This window comes from Sander lucioperca, chromosome 21 (genome assembly GCF_008315115.2).
Source record: "Sander lucioperca isolate FBNREF2018 chromosome 21, SLUC_FBN_1.2, whole genome shotgun sequence".
Taxonomy (NCBI): domain Eukaryota; kingdom Metazoa; phylum Chordata; class Actinopteri; order Perciformes; family Percidae; genus Sander; species Sander lucioperca.
Window position 1 is genome coordinate 22,174,371 of NC_050193.1, and position 13,685 is coordinate 22,188,055.

General features: G+C 40.4%; 1 protein-coding gene across 3 annotated transcripts in view; it reads right to left on the reverse strand.

Moving 5' to 3' along the window:
• Positions 1-13,685, reverse strand: part of LOC116064006 (RNA binding protein fox-1 homolog 3-like) — a 428,560-nt gene that overhangs the window by 331,501 nt on the left and 83,374 nt on the right. For all 3 annotated transcript variants that reach the window (XM_035996928.1, XM_031319063.2, XM_031319064.2), the window contains one exon: positions 2,773-2,869. The gene's annotated coding sequence lies outside the window, so the exon portion shown is untranslated. The remainder of the gene's footprint in view (positions 1-2,772; positions 2,870-13,685) is intronic.

A 13,685-nucleotide genomic window follows, 5' to 3' on the forward strand; every position in this document is an offset into this window, starting at 1 on the left:
CAGTGCCACATGTAAGGATACTAAAAATTCTTAAAATTTTACTTCAGTAAAAGTACACAAGTATTACGAGCAGAATGTGCTTATACTATAATATAATAAACAGAAAAATAATTATATATAATTATATAAAAATAATCATTATGCAAGGGGGGTGGCTTTTTTCAATGTTACTGTATATTACTGGATTATTGTACATGAATTACTGATGTGTCTAATAAAGTAACTAGGATGTCAAACCCCTAAAGAATAGTAAAAGAAGAGAAAGACAGCTGTGCACAATGTGAAAATGTGAAATTTACAGCAATGTGAATAATGAAGCAGGGGAAAAGGTGGGGAATGATACAGACGAGAAAAAACTTTCGGAAATTTATGTTGATGAAAAATACAATAAACAAATACACTTTTGGCCTAACAAAACCTTTGAATTCATATAAACATAGGCTAATTTAACTACTGACAAATATGAAACTGTTTAATGATGCATGTAGGAGGCGTATTGTACTGCTAACTGTATGTCACAGTAATAAGGATCCTACGTAAGTCTAAGTCATTTTCCTAACTTCCAAACAGTGCAAATAAACTGCAAATTAATAGTGAAAAGTGGCGTTACAAAGTGAGTATTCCTCTTATGACGGAATTCTTAATATAAAGCATTAGATTATTATGACTATTTCAGAGCTTAAATGTCTTGTTTTTCAAAAGCATATATGTTCCTAATTCAAAGATGCCATCAATCAGCAGCTTCTGGCATTTTTAGTGTCACTTTACTTTAACAGAGTGAGGGTGTAGGTGCAGTTTTCCCTTATGTCTCAATTTATGTGCATTCTATATGTGTGTGTTGAAAAAGATGCAATGAACCAACAGGGGAGGATTCAATTAGGCAGCAAAGCATTCAAGGAAAATGGCTCCCCTTATAGTTTTACATGAAGTCAAACAGTAAAAAGGGAAGAAACGCTGTTAACAGAGAGGCAGAGCGACAGAGAGAGAAATGGCGAAAGAAGTGATGGGATAATTTAACAAGCTTCCTCCTAAACCACTCCAAAACCTCCAGAGTTTAATTGCTGGGAGGCAACATTATCCCTAGCAACACTGTGTCTGTCTCTTGGCTGGGATTCGGTGGGTACCTGCTGTATCCACTCCCCACACAATACAGCGCCCACTGAGCCATATAATCCTCTCAGGCCCTCCTCTTCTGGAGAACCACATTCAATCCCGTTGTGACACGGGAAAATCTCCTCCTCTCCATTTTTTTGTCAGGCTATGTGCTTCAAATAAGCCCAATCAGTAGGCGCTGTTATGTGTGCACAATGCTACAGGGAGCCATAGAGGGAGGGAAAGCAGAAAGGAAGAGTTAAATAAAAAGACGTTTGATTTGCTGCGGTGAAATTTGGGGCTACTTTCCATTCCTCTGCGTAGCTCCCTGGAGCCACCATATTTCTGTTTATGTTTAAATTTGAATCAGTCACATGGCCTGTTGGGTTCCTGCTGAATCATCCTACACTCCCATCAAAAAGCACTGGGTTACTTTCAAACTGGCTGCCTTGTAGGAGAAAACAAGAAACTAATGCCACTTTCTTCCTGACTCCTCTTTCAAGTTGCCCTTGAAAAGAAAATTACAACAACGGCTTTGGTGCAAGTCTGACATGCTTCGAGATATTCTCTATAAGTGCAGACGCATACCAGATTATCATTCCAATGAGTCTGTTCTGATGTCTTTTAACCGTCTGCATAAAAAGCACGAGCTGACAAGAAGAAAGCATTTTCAACACTGTGCAGAGGGACGCGGAAACAGTGGCTCATTACACAAAATGGCAAAAGAAGAAAAATGGTATTTCTGGTTTGTAACTTAAGTCAATATGGCATTTAGAGACCTGCTGAGACAGTTTTTAATTAGAAGATGAGCTAAATAATGAGACAGTACTGATGCAGTGTACTGAAAAAGATCTGTCTTCATTTTACTTTTAGGTTGTTGCAGCACTAGTAAATGAGTTTCTTTGCTTTTTATACTTATACAAAAATAATTGTTTTTTTGTTTTTCTTGTGAGAAAAGAACAGTTTTTTTTCCCCTTTGTGCACCGATCCATAATATCCTGAATTCTGAGAGGGCAAACTGTTTTGCTACTGATTTTTCCTCCACTTTTTATTATTATATTATATAGTCAGTGGGGTCCATTGACTATTGTGTGGTGTGTTGAGATGTAATTTAGTCACCCTCTTAAAAACCTGCATACTGTATTAGGTATGTACTGTTGTTTTTTCTATAATTCTTTTGCAACAATTTAGATTTTTGATAATCTGGAGGGTTGTGTTGTAAGCATTTTATTTGCATTGTAAATCTTTGTTTAATAATGTTTTGGAAGCTTTAACCCAGTGTGAGAATACTCTCCATTTCTTTCCCTTAGGCTCACTGCTACAACATGAAAATGTACAGTATAGCATTACCTCCGCCAAGAAGATCATGTTTTTGCCTCGGTTTGTCTGTAGGCAGGATTACAAAAAAACTAATGGCCTGAACTTCATGAAACTTGGTGGAAGGGTGGAGCATGGACTAAGGAAGAACCTGGAAGAATTTTGGAGTGGATCTGAATCACGGGGAGGATACACCATCTTGTTACCATTGCGAGATATGTTGGAAAAAATTTCCGACTGGGAAAATTCACACTGCATTAACATTGTGGCATAGGGGCATGCCTTGGTGGAGGTCTGTGCTCTCCCAATGCCCTTCTTGTTATCCATCAGGCATGTGTGTCTTGTGAAAGTGAGTTATCCTACCTTTGAGAGACTGGAGGTGTTGGGAAGCTGAGAAATCACTTGTTGCTGATGCTGAGAGTGAAGTCCAATGTCAACGCCACACTACGCTAATCAGTTTCTGTAAGAAAAAGAGCAGACAGTGTGTTGGATAGTGATACGTTACTTAATTTGGTTCTTTAAACAGGCAATAAATGACTATGTCAGTTTCAGTAAACGTTTTACAGTTAAGTACTTAGTTGTCTCTGATATTTATTTCCCCTCTACTTATACATGTTAGAATCAGGGCTGGGTTAAAGTAATCAATTCTCCAATTAAAATCGATCTCTGTGTGAGTGATCTAATATTGATTAATAAAATCCTGAAATCGATCTTTTAATATATGCCTTTTTACCATGGACATCACGTGACATTTTGGGGGTCAGTTCTTAATGTAAACATTAACCTGGTGCACTATAAAAAATAGTTTACAGAATAAGTTCTCTGAGAATCTTTTTTAAATCGAAGCAAAATTGAAATTTCACCTAACCTAATTGATATTGACAATGTAATCGAATCAGGACCTTATGAATCGGAATCAAATCGGGAAATCATGGCGATACCCGGCCCTAGTTAGAACGAAGTTCAATTTTCCAAATATGAAATCCCTATATGAATGATGGCCTCTTAGACATTGTCCCTTCAATTGACATGGGACTATGACTTTGAAGAGAAACATCAGAAATGTTAGTGTAGAGGTAGTGTATCTGCTCCGTATCACAAAGAATAATCAATGGCTAATGTTCACTTTATGTAGTAAGTCCAATCTTACTTTGACATGCTAGAAACGTAACAGTTAAAGGATGATGCTGGGTTTTACTTTTTCTATATTTTTCTTACTGTCAACAACCCATGAAAAGACCAAAACCAACAATGTGTTAGTCTGTCTCGCAATTCTTCTCTACCCTGTTTGTGGCTCTCAGCCTCAAGCCCATTGGTTCCTGCTGAACACTTAAATATATATAAAAAAAAAAAACACACACACAAATATACAGTTTTCTTTTAAAAAAGGCTTAGTAATTTTACAAATGTTACTCAAACAGGAGGAAATAGTGCATTTGTTGGGGACTATTTTTAGCGGTGGATTTTAAACACAATTTTAGCTTTAGTAGGAATTTCCAGCAGCAAAACGCTGTATGTGGCATTGAGTTAGTGTTCGTGGTAATGAAGGAACATGTCACCCAGGGAAAGTGTGGCCCATTGATGTGTTTTTAACATAAATTGAGCTTTATGGCACAGAGGAAGAAGATCTATCGGGCTCTGATACACACACGATACTTGTTAGTAGAATGTTGGTTTTGGTCTTTTCATGGAATTTCACCAGACTTATCCTTTAAACTTTTCACAAATTTCCTAACGACACATTACAAAAGGCAAAAGAGGATAAAGGCTTTGAAATGTAGAGAGGTTCCTAGTTCAGAGTTCTAGAGCAGGGATCTTCAACAGGGGGTCCTCAGAGTCGATACAGGGGGGCCTCCAAATTATTGTTAAGTCTTAACATGAATCCAACATATTATTAGCAAATATAAATCCCCACTGCTTACTGGCCTATAGGTATGATAGTCACTAAGGCCATCCACAGATACAGTTAATCCCAAAGGATTCAATGTATGTTTAACATTAAAAGATGATTTTTTGCTATTTTAATAGCTTAGTATTCTATGCAAAAAAAAAAAGGTATATATAAAGGCTTTATGCTGCCCTACACGTTATCGTAGGCCCAGTTTATTATGCAACTTCATTTTATACAATATATATAGTAGGGGGTTCCTGCTCCATCTCTTTTTCAGTTAAGGGGTCCTTGGCTTAAAAAAACTTGTGAAAAACTTCCACATCCAACACTGCTGTAAGAAATAAGATAGTGAGGTGGAAGGTTAGCTTATAATCCATAACAGATAGTTAAGCGTGGCCACGCTGGCATCGAATCCTTATGAAAATCGTAACGGGCTTTGGCACGGGCACAGAATCCAACAAATCAAAACTGTGAGGCTTCACCTCATTTGCAGTCAGGCCATGGTTGTTCCTAAAGTTCTTTGTCAAAAGACGTGGTCAGCCACTCAGCTCCCACCTGCTGTTTGGGCTATTTTTCAGGGATTTTGTAGCATCATGGCGGCCGTAGTGTTAACGCTGAATGAGAGCTCTTTTTAAAAAATAAACACATTTGCCACCACAGCGAGTGATTCGAGTAACATTAGATCATATAAATTGTCAGTAATGAGGCACCGGGGACAGCATCTGTGATCCGCGGAGGTCGACCATAACATTCTGCTTCGCTGCTGAATAAAATGCTTCCTGAGTGCGATTTAACAGCTTTAACATGAGCAAGTACACACAAAGAGACAAGCAGAGGTCCGAGAGGCCACGGCGCTTGTTGTCGAGGTCACACCCACACACACAACAATGATACACAAACACTGCTGACTAGGGGAAAATATGAGGACTTCTGAAGCACTGTAAAATGTATTAAGAAACGGATGTAAGGGTCATTTTACTGAGCAGCACCATTAACATCGCTGGCCTTGTCTGAACTGCAACTCAGATTAGTCACTCATGCAAAACGTGCACGCACACACACACACACACACACACACACACACACACACACACACATACATGCAAAACGTGCACGCACACACACATGCAAAACATGTGCACGCACACGCACACACAGCAGCGTTTTCTCCTCTTTTTACATTTCTCCTCTTTTCGCCCTTTAGAGAGGGAGAGGTCGACATTTTAACTGCAGCGGCGGGGAGATGGCTTCCTTTCACCTTGACGGGCATATAATGAACATTTTTCATTTTGAGCTTAGCTTCACTTACAGAGTCAGTCAGCTATTTTCTCTTTGAACCTTTTTCTCCCCCCCTTTCTGACATTTCCCTCTGTGGTGTTGCCAGCATGATCTTCACAGCAAATTTGTGCCCCTTTTTAAAGAAATAGGATACATTTTTGTTGATTTTTTTTCCAAGCGCTCATTTCCATATAGGTCCCTGTACAACACAAATAGGCCTACGGTGCAGCATGAAACAAACAATATGCTAATCGCACCTGTTTCAATGAGAGCCTCAGTATCCATGAAATCCATATCATTATTTAGTTATTGTTTTGCATTTTACTGCATAAAAGAAAGCACTGCACTTCGAAAGAATGAGACAAAATATCACCTAAAACACCTTTTAAACCGACCCCACTGCATCGCTATATATATGCTTGATTATGTTCCCAACAAATTATCCATTCCTTCAACATTAACCCAAAATCAGACATCCCAAATCCATCCCCCCCGACCCCCAACACACACACACACACACACACACACACACACACACACAAACACACACACACACACACACAAAATGAGATTGGCCACCCCTGAGATGTTTGTATTTTACAGCTGGTAGTGCAGTGTTCTGGTTTTCAGCTTGTCTTAGGTTGTTTGCGATTAAAAGGAGTGATTTTGTGTATCAGCACAAGTGTTGCAGAATGTACACTATTATCAAACGATAAACAGAACTTTTGTTTTCCAATATGTAAAAGTTTAAAGCTTGTGTTTGTTCGGTGATGCTTTACCAAACGTGGTTGACATCCTCTCATTCAACGTGATGGATTAACTTTACTGGTGGAAACAAAAAGCGGCAAAAAAAAAAGGGAAAACTCTTTGTTTGCATCTTATAACCTAAGATTAGAAAAGGAAATTATATTAGACCTAACAGAACATGCAGAAATGATGAAGTATTCTTAAACGAAGAAGAGAGAAGAGTTTAGGACCAAAATGTAACAAACACAAAATGCCATCTAACGGAAAAATCTTCCAAAAACCCTAACTTGTATTCAAAACGCTAGCAAGACTTGACTATATGTACCACACACAGACACACACACACACACACACACAGACAAACACACACACACACACACACACACACGGGGGGTGGGGGGGGGGCTGGCAGTGTGCGTTCCAAGACAGCTGGTGAAAACCGGGTGTGCTCTGGCTGCTAGAAGGAGCAGATTCAGGTGACATCTGTGCCTCCTGTTGCAGCGCAATAGTAGAAACACTAAAAGTGAATTACAACATTAATGATAGTGCTCTGCAAGCTGTCGTTCCATATTACGCATCCATTATTCCTTGCATGGGTACTCAGAGGCAGCGTGAAGGAATAGTGCCCCATCGCCACCTCTACAAAAAAAAAAGCCACCTCGTTGTGAAAAGGCTTGTTGGTTTATGGAGTAACACCTTCCACCGCAAAACCATGTCACCACATGGCACAGTGCTGACTGGATGACTGATTCTCTTTCTCTCCGTCTCCATCCCTCACTTCATCTTTCAAGCAAGCAACCCCCCCCCCCCATTCCTCCTCCCTGCACCGCTATTTCAGACAACGTTTGTTTGATCTTGCCGCCCTCTACAGCTGAATGAAATCAATCTGGGAGAGATGTCATGTGTGAGCAGAAATGATTGGCCGCAAGAATAACATGTATTTGAGAACATGGAGCCGGTGCCCTCTGTCTCGCAGACCTGCGAGGCCGGACACGTGCACGCACGCAGACACACAACAGCGATGCGGCCAGCGTACGCCTGAAAGGCATCACACAGACATCTCCGAGCTGTCGCCCATCCCCAGACTTTCAATAACTTCAAATCCCCCGAAAACCTGGAGAATAAAGGCAGAGTCGATCACTCATAGCTCCCTTCACTCTGCTCTTCTCTACAGGGAAATAACAGCAGAAGGAGAAAAACAAAGTCAGGATCCCATCCTCTCCCGCAGAAAAGCACCAGCATTCCCGGAGGACGTGGGTAGAACACTTCTTTCATCCCTCTGGTTAACGCACAATAAAAAAAAGAAGATTAATTTAAGATGTTGTGACATGAATAGCACGCAGGTATAAACCAACTGTGTGGGAGGATCAGTGGTAATCAAAGGTGAGTTTTTAAGAATAAAAAGCTACTGTAGATGAGAAAGAGAAGAAGACAAAAAAAGCTGCAGAAGTGTGTTGTGGTGGTGGTGGCGGCATCACTAACAGAGATACGGCTTTCACGGCAGCCTACACATTTCTATAGGAGTCTGTGTGTGATCTGGATTTGTGCCATGCAGGATCGAGTGGCGGGCGCTCCGTCCACAACGTCTCCCGGGAACATAAACAGACCCGTCGATACATCCAACCGCAGCTCTGTGCCGCTGACTGGCTGTGATTTCTTCATTCGGGAGAGAGTGCCACAAAATGTGTCGTACTTGAAGTGTTTCACAATTACCAGCTGATTATATCAGCTGCATTAGCATATTAAAAGGAAGACTACTTGAACACACAGATAATGACTGAGTGTTAAAAATAATTCCCCCCGCTCATTATCGACGACAGACACTGAGATCTGGGAAAGTAAATGTCGATAAATACCGGCAAACCTTCCCTGTGTAAATAATAACAATTACGGAGAAATGAGATCAGGCTGTGTTGGTGAAAAGGGAGATAATTCTAATTAAAAAACGTGCAGAGGTATCAGGGTGAAGAAAGCATAAAGCTGTGCATCTATCTGAAGGAGGGAATTATTATTTACTCATGTGTGACAAACTTCTGTGTTGTTTACAAGGTGTCACTAAAGCAAATCTCGATTCTTATTTAATTATAATATCAGACAGGAGTTTTGCTTCAAACTTCTATTCAAAAGGTGTAGTGTTCCCGTCACAGTAAAGTGGTTTAGAAAATGATATCAATACTAAAAAAAAAAAAAAAAAAAAAAAAGACTTGAACTAACTAAATAACCCCTGCTAATTTCTAAACCCTCTGATTTATCTCCCTGTTGGTTAGTTTGATCCGTGCAACTTTGTTGTTGCTGTTTGTCTGCTTAATAAGCTATTCATTTTATTAATTTGTTAGTTTTTGCAGTTTGGACACAGATGACTCAATATGTGTTTATTGTCTAACGTTGCCCTGAAAACCTTAAATCTGCCTCTTTCATGAGAAAAGCCGCTAATTGGCATCCAAGCAGGTCCCCTTTTTGTGGTACTTTTTGTAACTATGGCTGTGTGATAATTTGCTGAAATTATGTCTTGTAAAAGATAAATGTAAGACTTTACCACGCCAAAAAAAACAGGAAAATGTTCAGTGTGACACGACACAGAATTGTGTGGCGAAGCGTAGCGCGGCACAGCTCACCAGAGCCACGCTCAAGACAGGTTACAGGGACACAACAACTTTTATACTAAGTGCTGATTCGCCTTACAACCTTGACATGGTTGACTGTGTATGTATAAACTATCAGCCTTTAAGGTACTTCAGGTCATTTCTAAATTCTGGCCCCTCTAGGTGGATGTCTTCATTTGAGGTGTACGAGTGGTGGCGGCTTATGGTTTGAAATACCCACAGTATTTCGGCCTTAAGTGTATCTACATTCGCAAAGCTACCGAAGGCATTGCTTGATGAAGTGGACGGCCTTGTGGAAGGCTGAGAGGTCGAAGTGCTAGGTTCAACAGGAGAAGATGAGAAGATACTTACGGGCAAACTACTTGCCTGCGATGACACATACTTCTTGTGCTTCTCTACTTTCATGTGTGAATTGAGCGCTATGTGGCCCCCAGCTGTATCATCTTATTACATAAAAGCACACATCGCTTCATGATTACTGGCCGTTTTCTTCAGCCACCCCCGATACTTTTCGTCCTCCAACCAATTGTCATTAAACAAACATCTGCCCATGCTTGCGTTTTCGCTTCACCCAAAATGCCGTGGTGGCGAACCATCAACGCAACGCATTCATCAATCACCTACTCGTCAGTCACCTATGGAATGATGCAGGTTGCACCCACATAGATCGAAGTGCTGCCCCCAGATGGTGCGCTGGTCAAATTGCGGATTAAAAAAAAAGCACAAAAAAAACGGATGACGAGTCAGACTCTGTTCCACATGAAATTTAAGATCTCCTTATGGTAAATTCCAGATTTCAAGACATTTTCAGACCTTAAAAATTGAAAATATTATTTAAGACGTTTCAAGACTTTTTAAGGACCCGCGGGGACCCTGTAATCCATCTTTATCCATTGTTTTATCTGATGAACGGTCCAAAATCTAAACAAATTCCTTTTACAAGAATAAAAATCAGAGAGAAGCAAAAGGTTGAAGGCAGCGAATGTGACTGAAACGATTAGTTGAGTCATACAATGTTCTCTAATACAATGTCAACTAATAAACTAATTGTTTCAGCGCTTACATTGTTAAATGACAATGTGGAAGGACTGTAAGACATTGCAATTACAATGTATGCCATTATAATCTGCTTTTTATAGACTTTATAAAACGAGGTACCTCGTTAAATCATCATGACACTATTGCACTTTACTCAACTTAATACTACTTGCACATTACTGTCTTTGTACTTTTTTTTAAATTGTATTTGTCGTTGTGTACACCGTAGCACTGAAAGAATGCAATTATGTTCTGCAATAAATTCTACCTTGAACCTTGGACATTGTGACAGTCTTGCTTTTCTAAAAACAGTTTTCTATTATAAGAGGACCTGTTTAATGACTGGTTTCATTTTCTCAATGAGGGATTATTACAGGATATTTTACGCAATGTTTTGTGGGATCAAAAACACGATGTGAAAATATTGGTGTCATTTTTGTATTGTAACTGTGAGTATGATACCTTAGATTTCCTATGACACGTGGACATACTTTTAAACTCTGTCTATGAATATGATATAATATAAACACTACTTTGGTGAACATACAGTATAGTTGTTCTCAATGTTGCACATTGCCATGTATTGTAAGTTAGAGCAGATCAATGACTTGCAACGGCTATTTAAAGGCACAGTCAGTCATTTTGAGTAAAAGTCATCTTTGGGTTATGTCAGTGGTTATCAGTCAGTGACTAGCAGGACATTTCAGCCTTTTGATGTAAAATACAGAACGGAGGCAGGAAAACAAGCCAAACGCTTTCATCACTGGGATGTTGCTCGCTCATACTGGAGATCTGTCCTCCATTATTGAGCAGCTGAAAATGCGTGTGGACGTGAAGGAGACTGAATGTCATGAAATTCATCAGGCTGCGAGTTTTTTGGTCCAGAGTGCAGGCAAGTGAGTTTTCACAGGCAGAAATCTCAGCACCAGGTTGAGAAATCATTAAGTTATTAACATTTATCAACAACTTTTACAGCTTCCCCACGGATATGCGATGGCCATTTTGTGTTTTTTGCCCCTTCGAAGCAGGGACGTCACTAGGATTGAAAGACAGGGGGGGCTTAGCCCCGAGGCTATGCAAAACATTCCCTTGCAAAATCTTACTTACAAACTCTAAAGTTAGCTTTTAGATACATCAAAGGTGCATGGGGAGAATTTACTTAGGCCAGACTGTGCTTGTGACTGAGTTCTTCTTTAGGCTAAGACTTAACCGCTATCTATCTGCCTGTGTAAATGTGTGGTAAAGTAATACCATACCTAATTCCTCTCTCTATTAGATAAGTTGCAGGTCAAAATAAGACTATTTAATTACTAGGGGTGTAACAATACACATATTCGTATTGAACTGTTCGGTACGAGGCTTTCGGTTAGGTGCGCATTACAAACCGAACGATTCGTTGGACTAATCCTATTTCATTTTTTAAAAAAAGAGCTTCAATTGTGTGAAATATAATGTTCTCAGTGCCGCTGCACTCAACAAGGCAGCCCAAATGACGAAACAGGCAACATGCTGTCTGTCCTTCCCACTCCTAAAGAAAAACACACTACTCCAGTCAGGCATGATACGCTGAACTAGCTCGTTGCAATATGGTTGACAAGGATTTAAAGTATGTCTGAATTTAATAACCTGATGGCGAGATGAATAAAAGTTCTAGTATGTATGTATGCTCATATATAGCCTAGTCGACATTAAGGCAACATCTACATACTTGTTTAATTTATTACAGCAAAGGAATGCAGAAAGTTCAGAATCAAGCATATATAATAAATATCATGAAATAATTTAGTTTAGGCTCTCTCTCTCCTAAAATATCTTCCAGTATCCATTTGTTCAATGAATTGAAGGATATACTGGTACAATAGCATTAACAGTGACACTATGATATTTAGGGACTGATATTGTTTTTAATACTATAGAGAAAGCAGGCTATATTAATGGTAAAGAATAGAGAGCTTCGGATAGCTTACTAGGCAAGCTATTTCTTGTATTTCACTTGTTTACACTAGCTAGACTAATGTTTTCTATAGCCAACTAAAATATTCCTTTATCTTTACCTCAAGTAAATGTAGCTGAAGTGAAGCAAGTAAAAGTCATTAACAACAACTTACAATTTCACTCTGTATCACTCACTGTGTGTGGGGTAGCAAGTCCAGACCAAAGATTTGCGACGAGACAAAATAAATCCTGCAGCTACTTGCAACACAGCGGTCTGCAGCATTCTGAAAGCTGCCAGTTTAAACCAATGAGAAGAGACAAGACGGTGTATCATCTTCATAGCCATTGACTCTTTGTACTTCTGTCTAACTTTCGACTTTCCGGCTTTTTTGTAGCTGGATATATTATTTGTTGTTTCTAATTATGAATTTGGATAACGTTAATGATAGTGAGATACTTGCTACAGTTGCATTTCGAGTGATAAATCGGCGAAAACAACATTTTATTTCTCTGATTTACTGCTTTGTTTTAATGCTGCCTGGCGCTCTCTCTCTTCAGTAACTCTCTACCTCGCTCGTCCACATACCGTTACCGTGCAAGCGGCCGCTCATAAGCCTCTCTCTAAAACTCTGCCAATTCGACCAGTTGACAGTTCGTGAAATAAAAATAAAACAGACTGCAGTGCACGACGACACCAACAGATGAATGGTGAAGGAAGACTGATTCCATGTAGTGAGTGATACAGAGTGCACTGTAAAAAAAAAAAAAAATCTAATTATTATTTTTCTTATTATTATTGGGGGGGGGTTAGGAACATTTTGGGGTAGCTTCAGCCCCCCTAAAATAGGCCTAACGACGTCCCTGCTTCAAAGTATTGTGATACCTTTGAGTACTGTGAAATATTTTGTTTGACAATGGTATGTAGATATGCTGTTTCCCCCCATAAATTCCACCACCAGCAGCACTGTTAATCAATACACACCTTTCTTGCCCTTTTTCTCCTTCATACACATATCTCCCTGTCTGACCAAACTGGCAAATTTGTGCTCTTAATCAGCTTGCCAGCCTTGTCTCTTCACTGGAGGCTGGCGACACGCTTCCCTTCCCCCTTAATTCCCCGGCTCTCAACAGACAGACACGCTGATTAACATGCACGCCCAGGTAGGAGCTCCCTCCAACACAACCCCGCTGCCCACCAGGTCCACACACCATTATCCCCGCTACTCAATAGCACCCATCTCAATGCACATCTGTCGGGCTGCCGCATCCCCGCTCCTTAATTAGCTTTACAACTTTCCCCCACTTCTGCATGGAAAATAAGGGAGAAATCTGTGGCCGGCGTGCAGATAGAACGAGGGAGGGAGAGTGGGAGACAAAGAGGGAGGAGGACATATGCTGAATGCTGAGTTGGAAGATGAAATGGAGTGTGTGTTTGTGTGTGTGTTCGAGGGGCCGGCGGTGGTGGACAAGAGTCGCATTAATTCGTCTCGTGTCCGGGCCCCAGCATCACCAGGAAACCCTGTCTCTCCGCCCAGAGGATACGGCCCTACCAGCATGTGCCGTATCTTAATCACATCGATCGCCTTTTGCACTTTTTTAGTTGCTCTTCACAGACGACTTGAAAGCTGCCCTGACTCTCTTTTGATTCCCGTCCTCTCCTTCATCGGCGTCATCGTTGTCGGCCCAGTTGACAGCGATGAAGGTGGAGTTTCTGTGGCTAATGCTAATCCGCTACGCACTCGGTTATTCCAGCGCGGCGCATTTGTCAGCAGCTCGCAAACAAA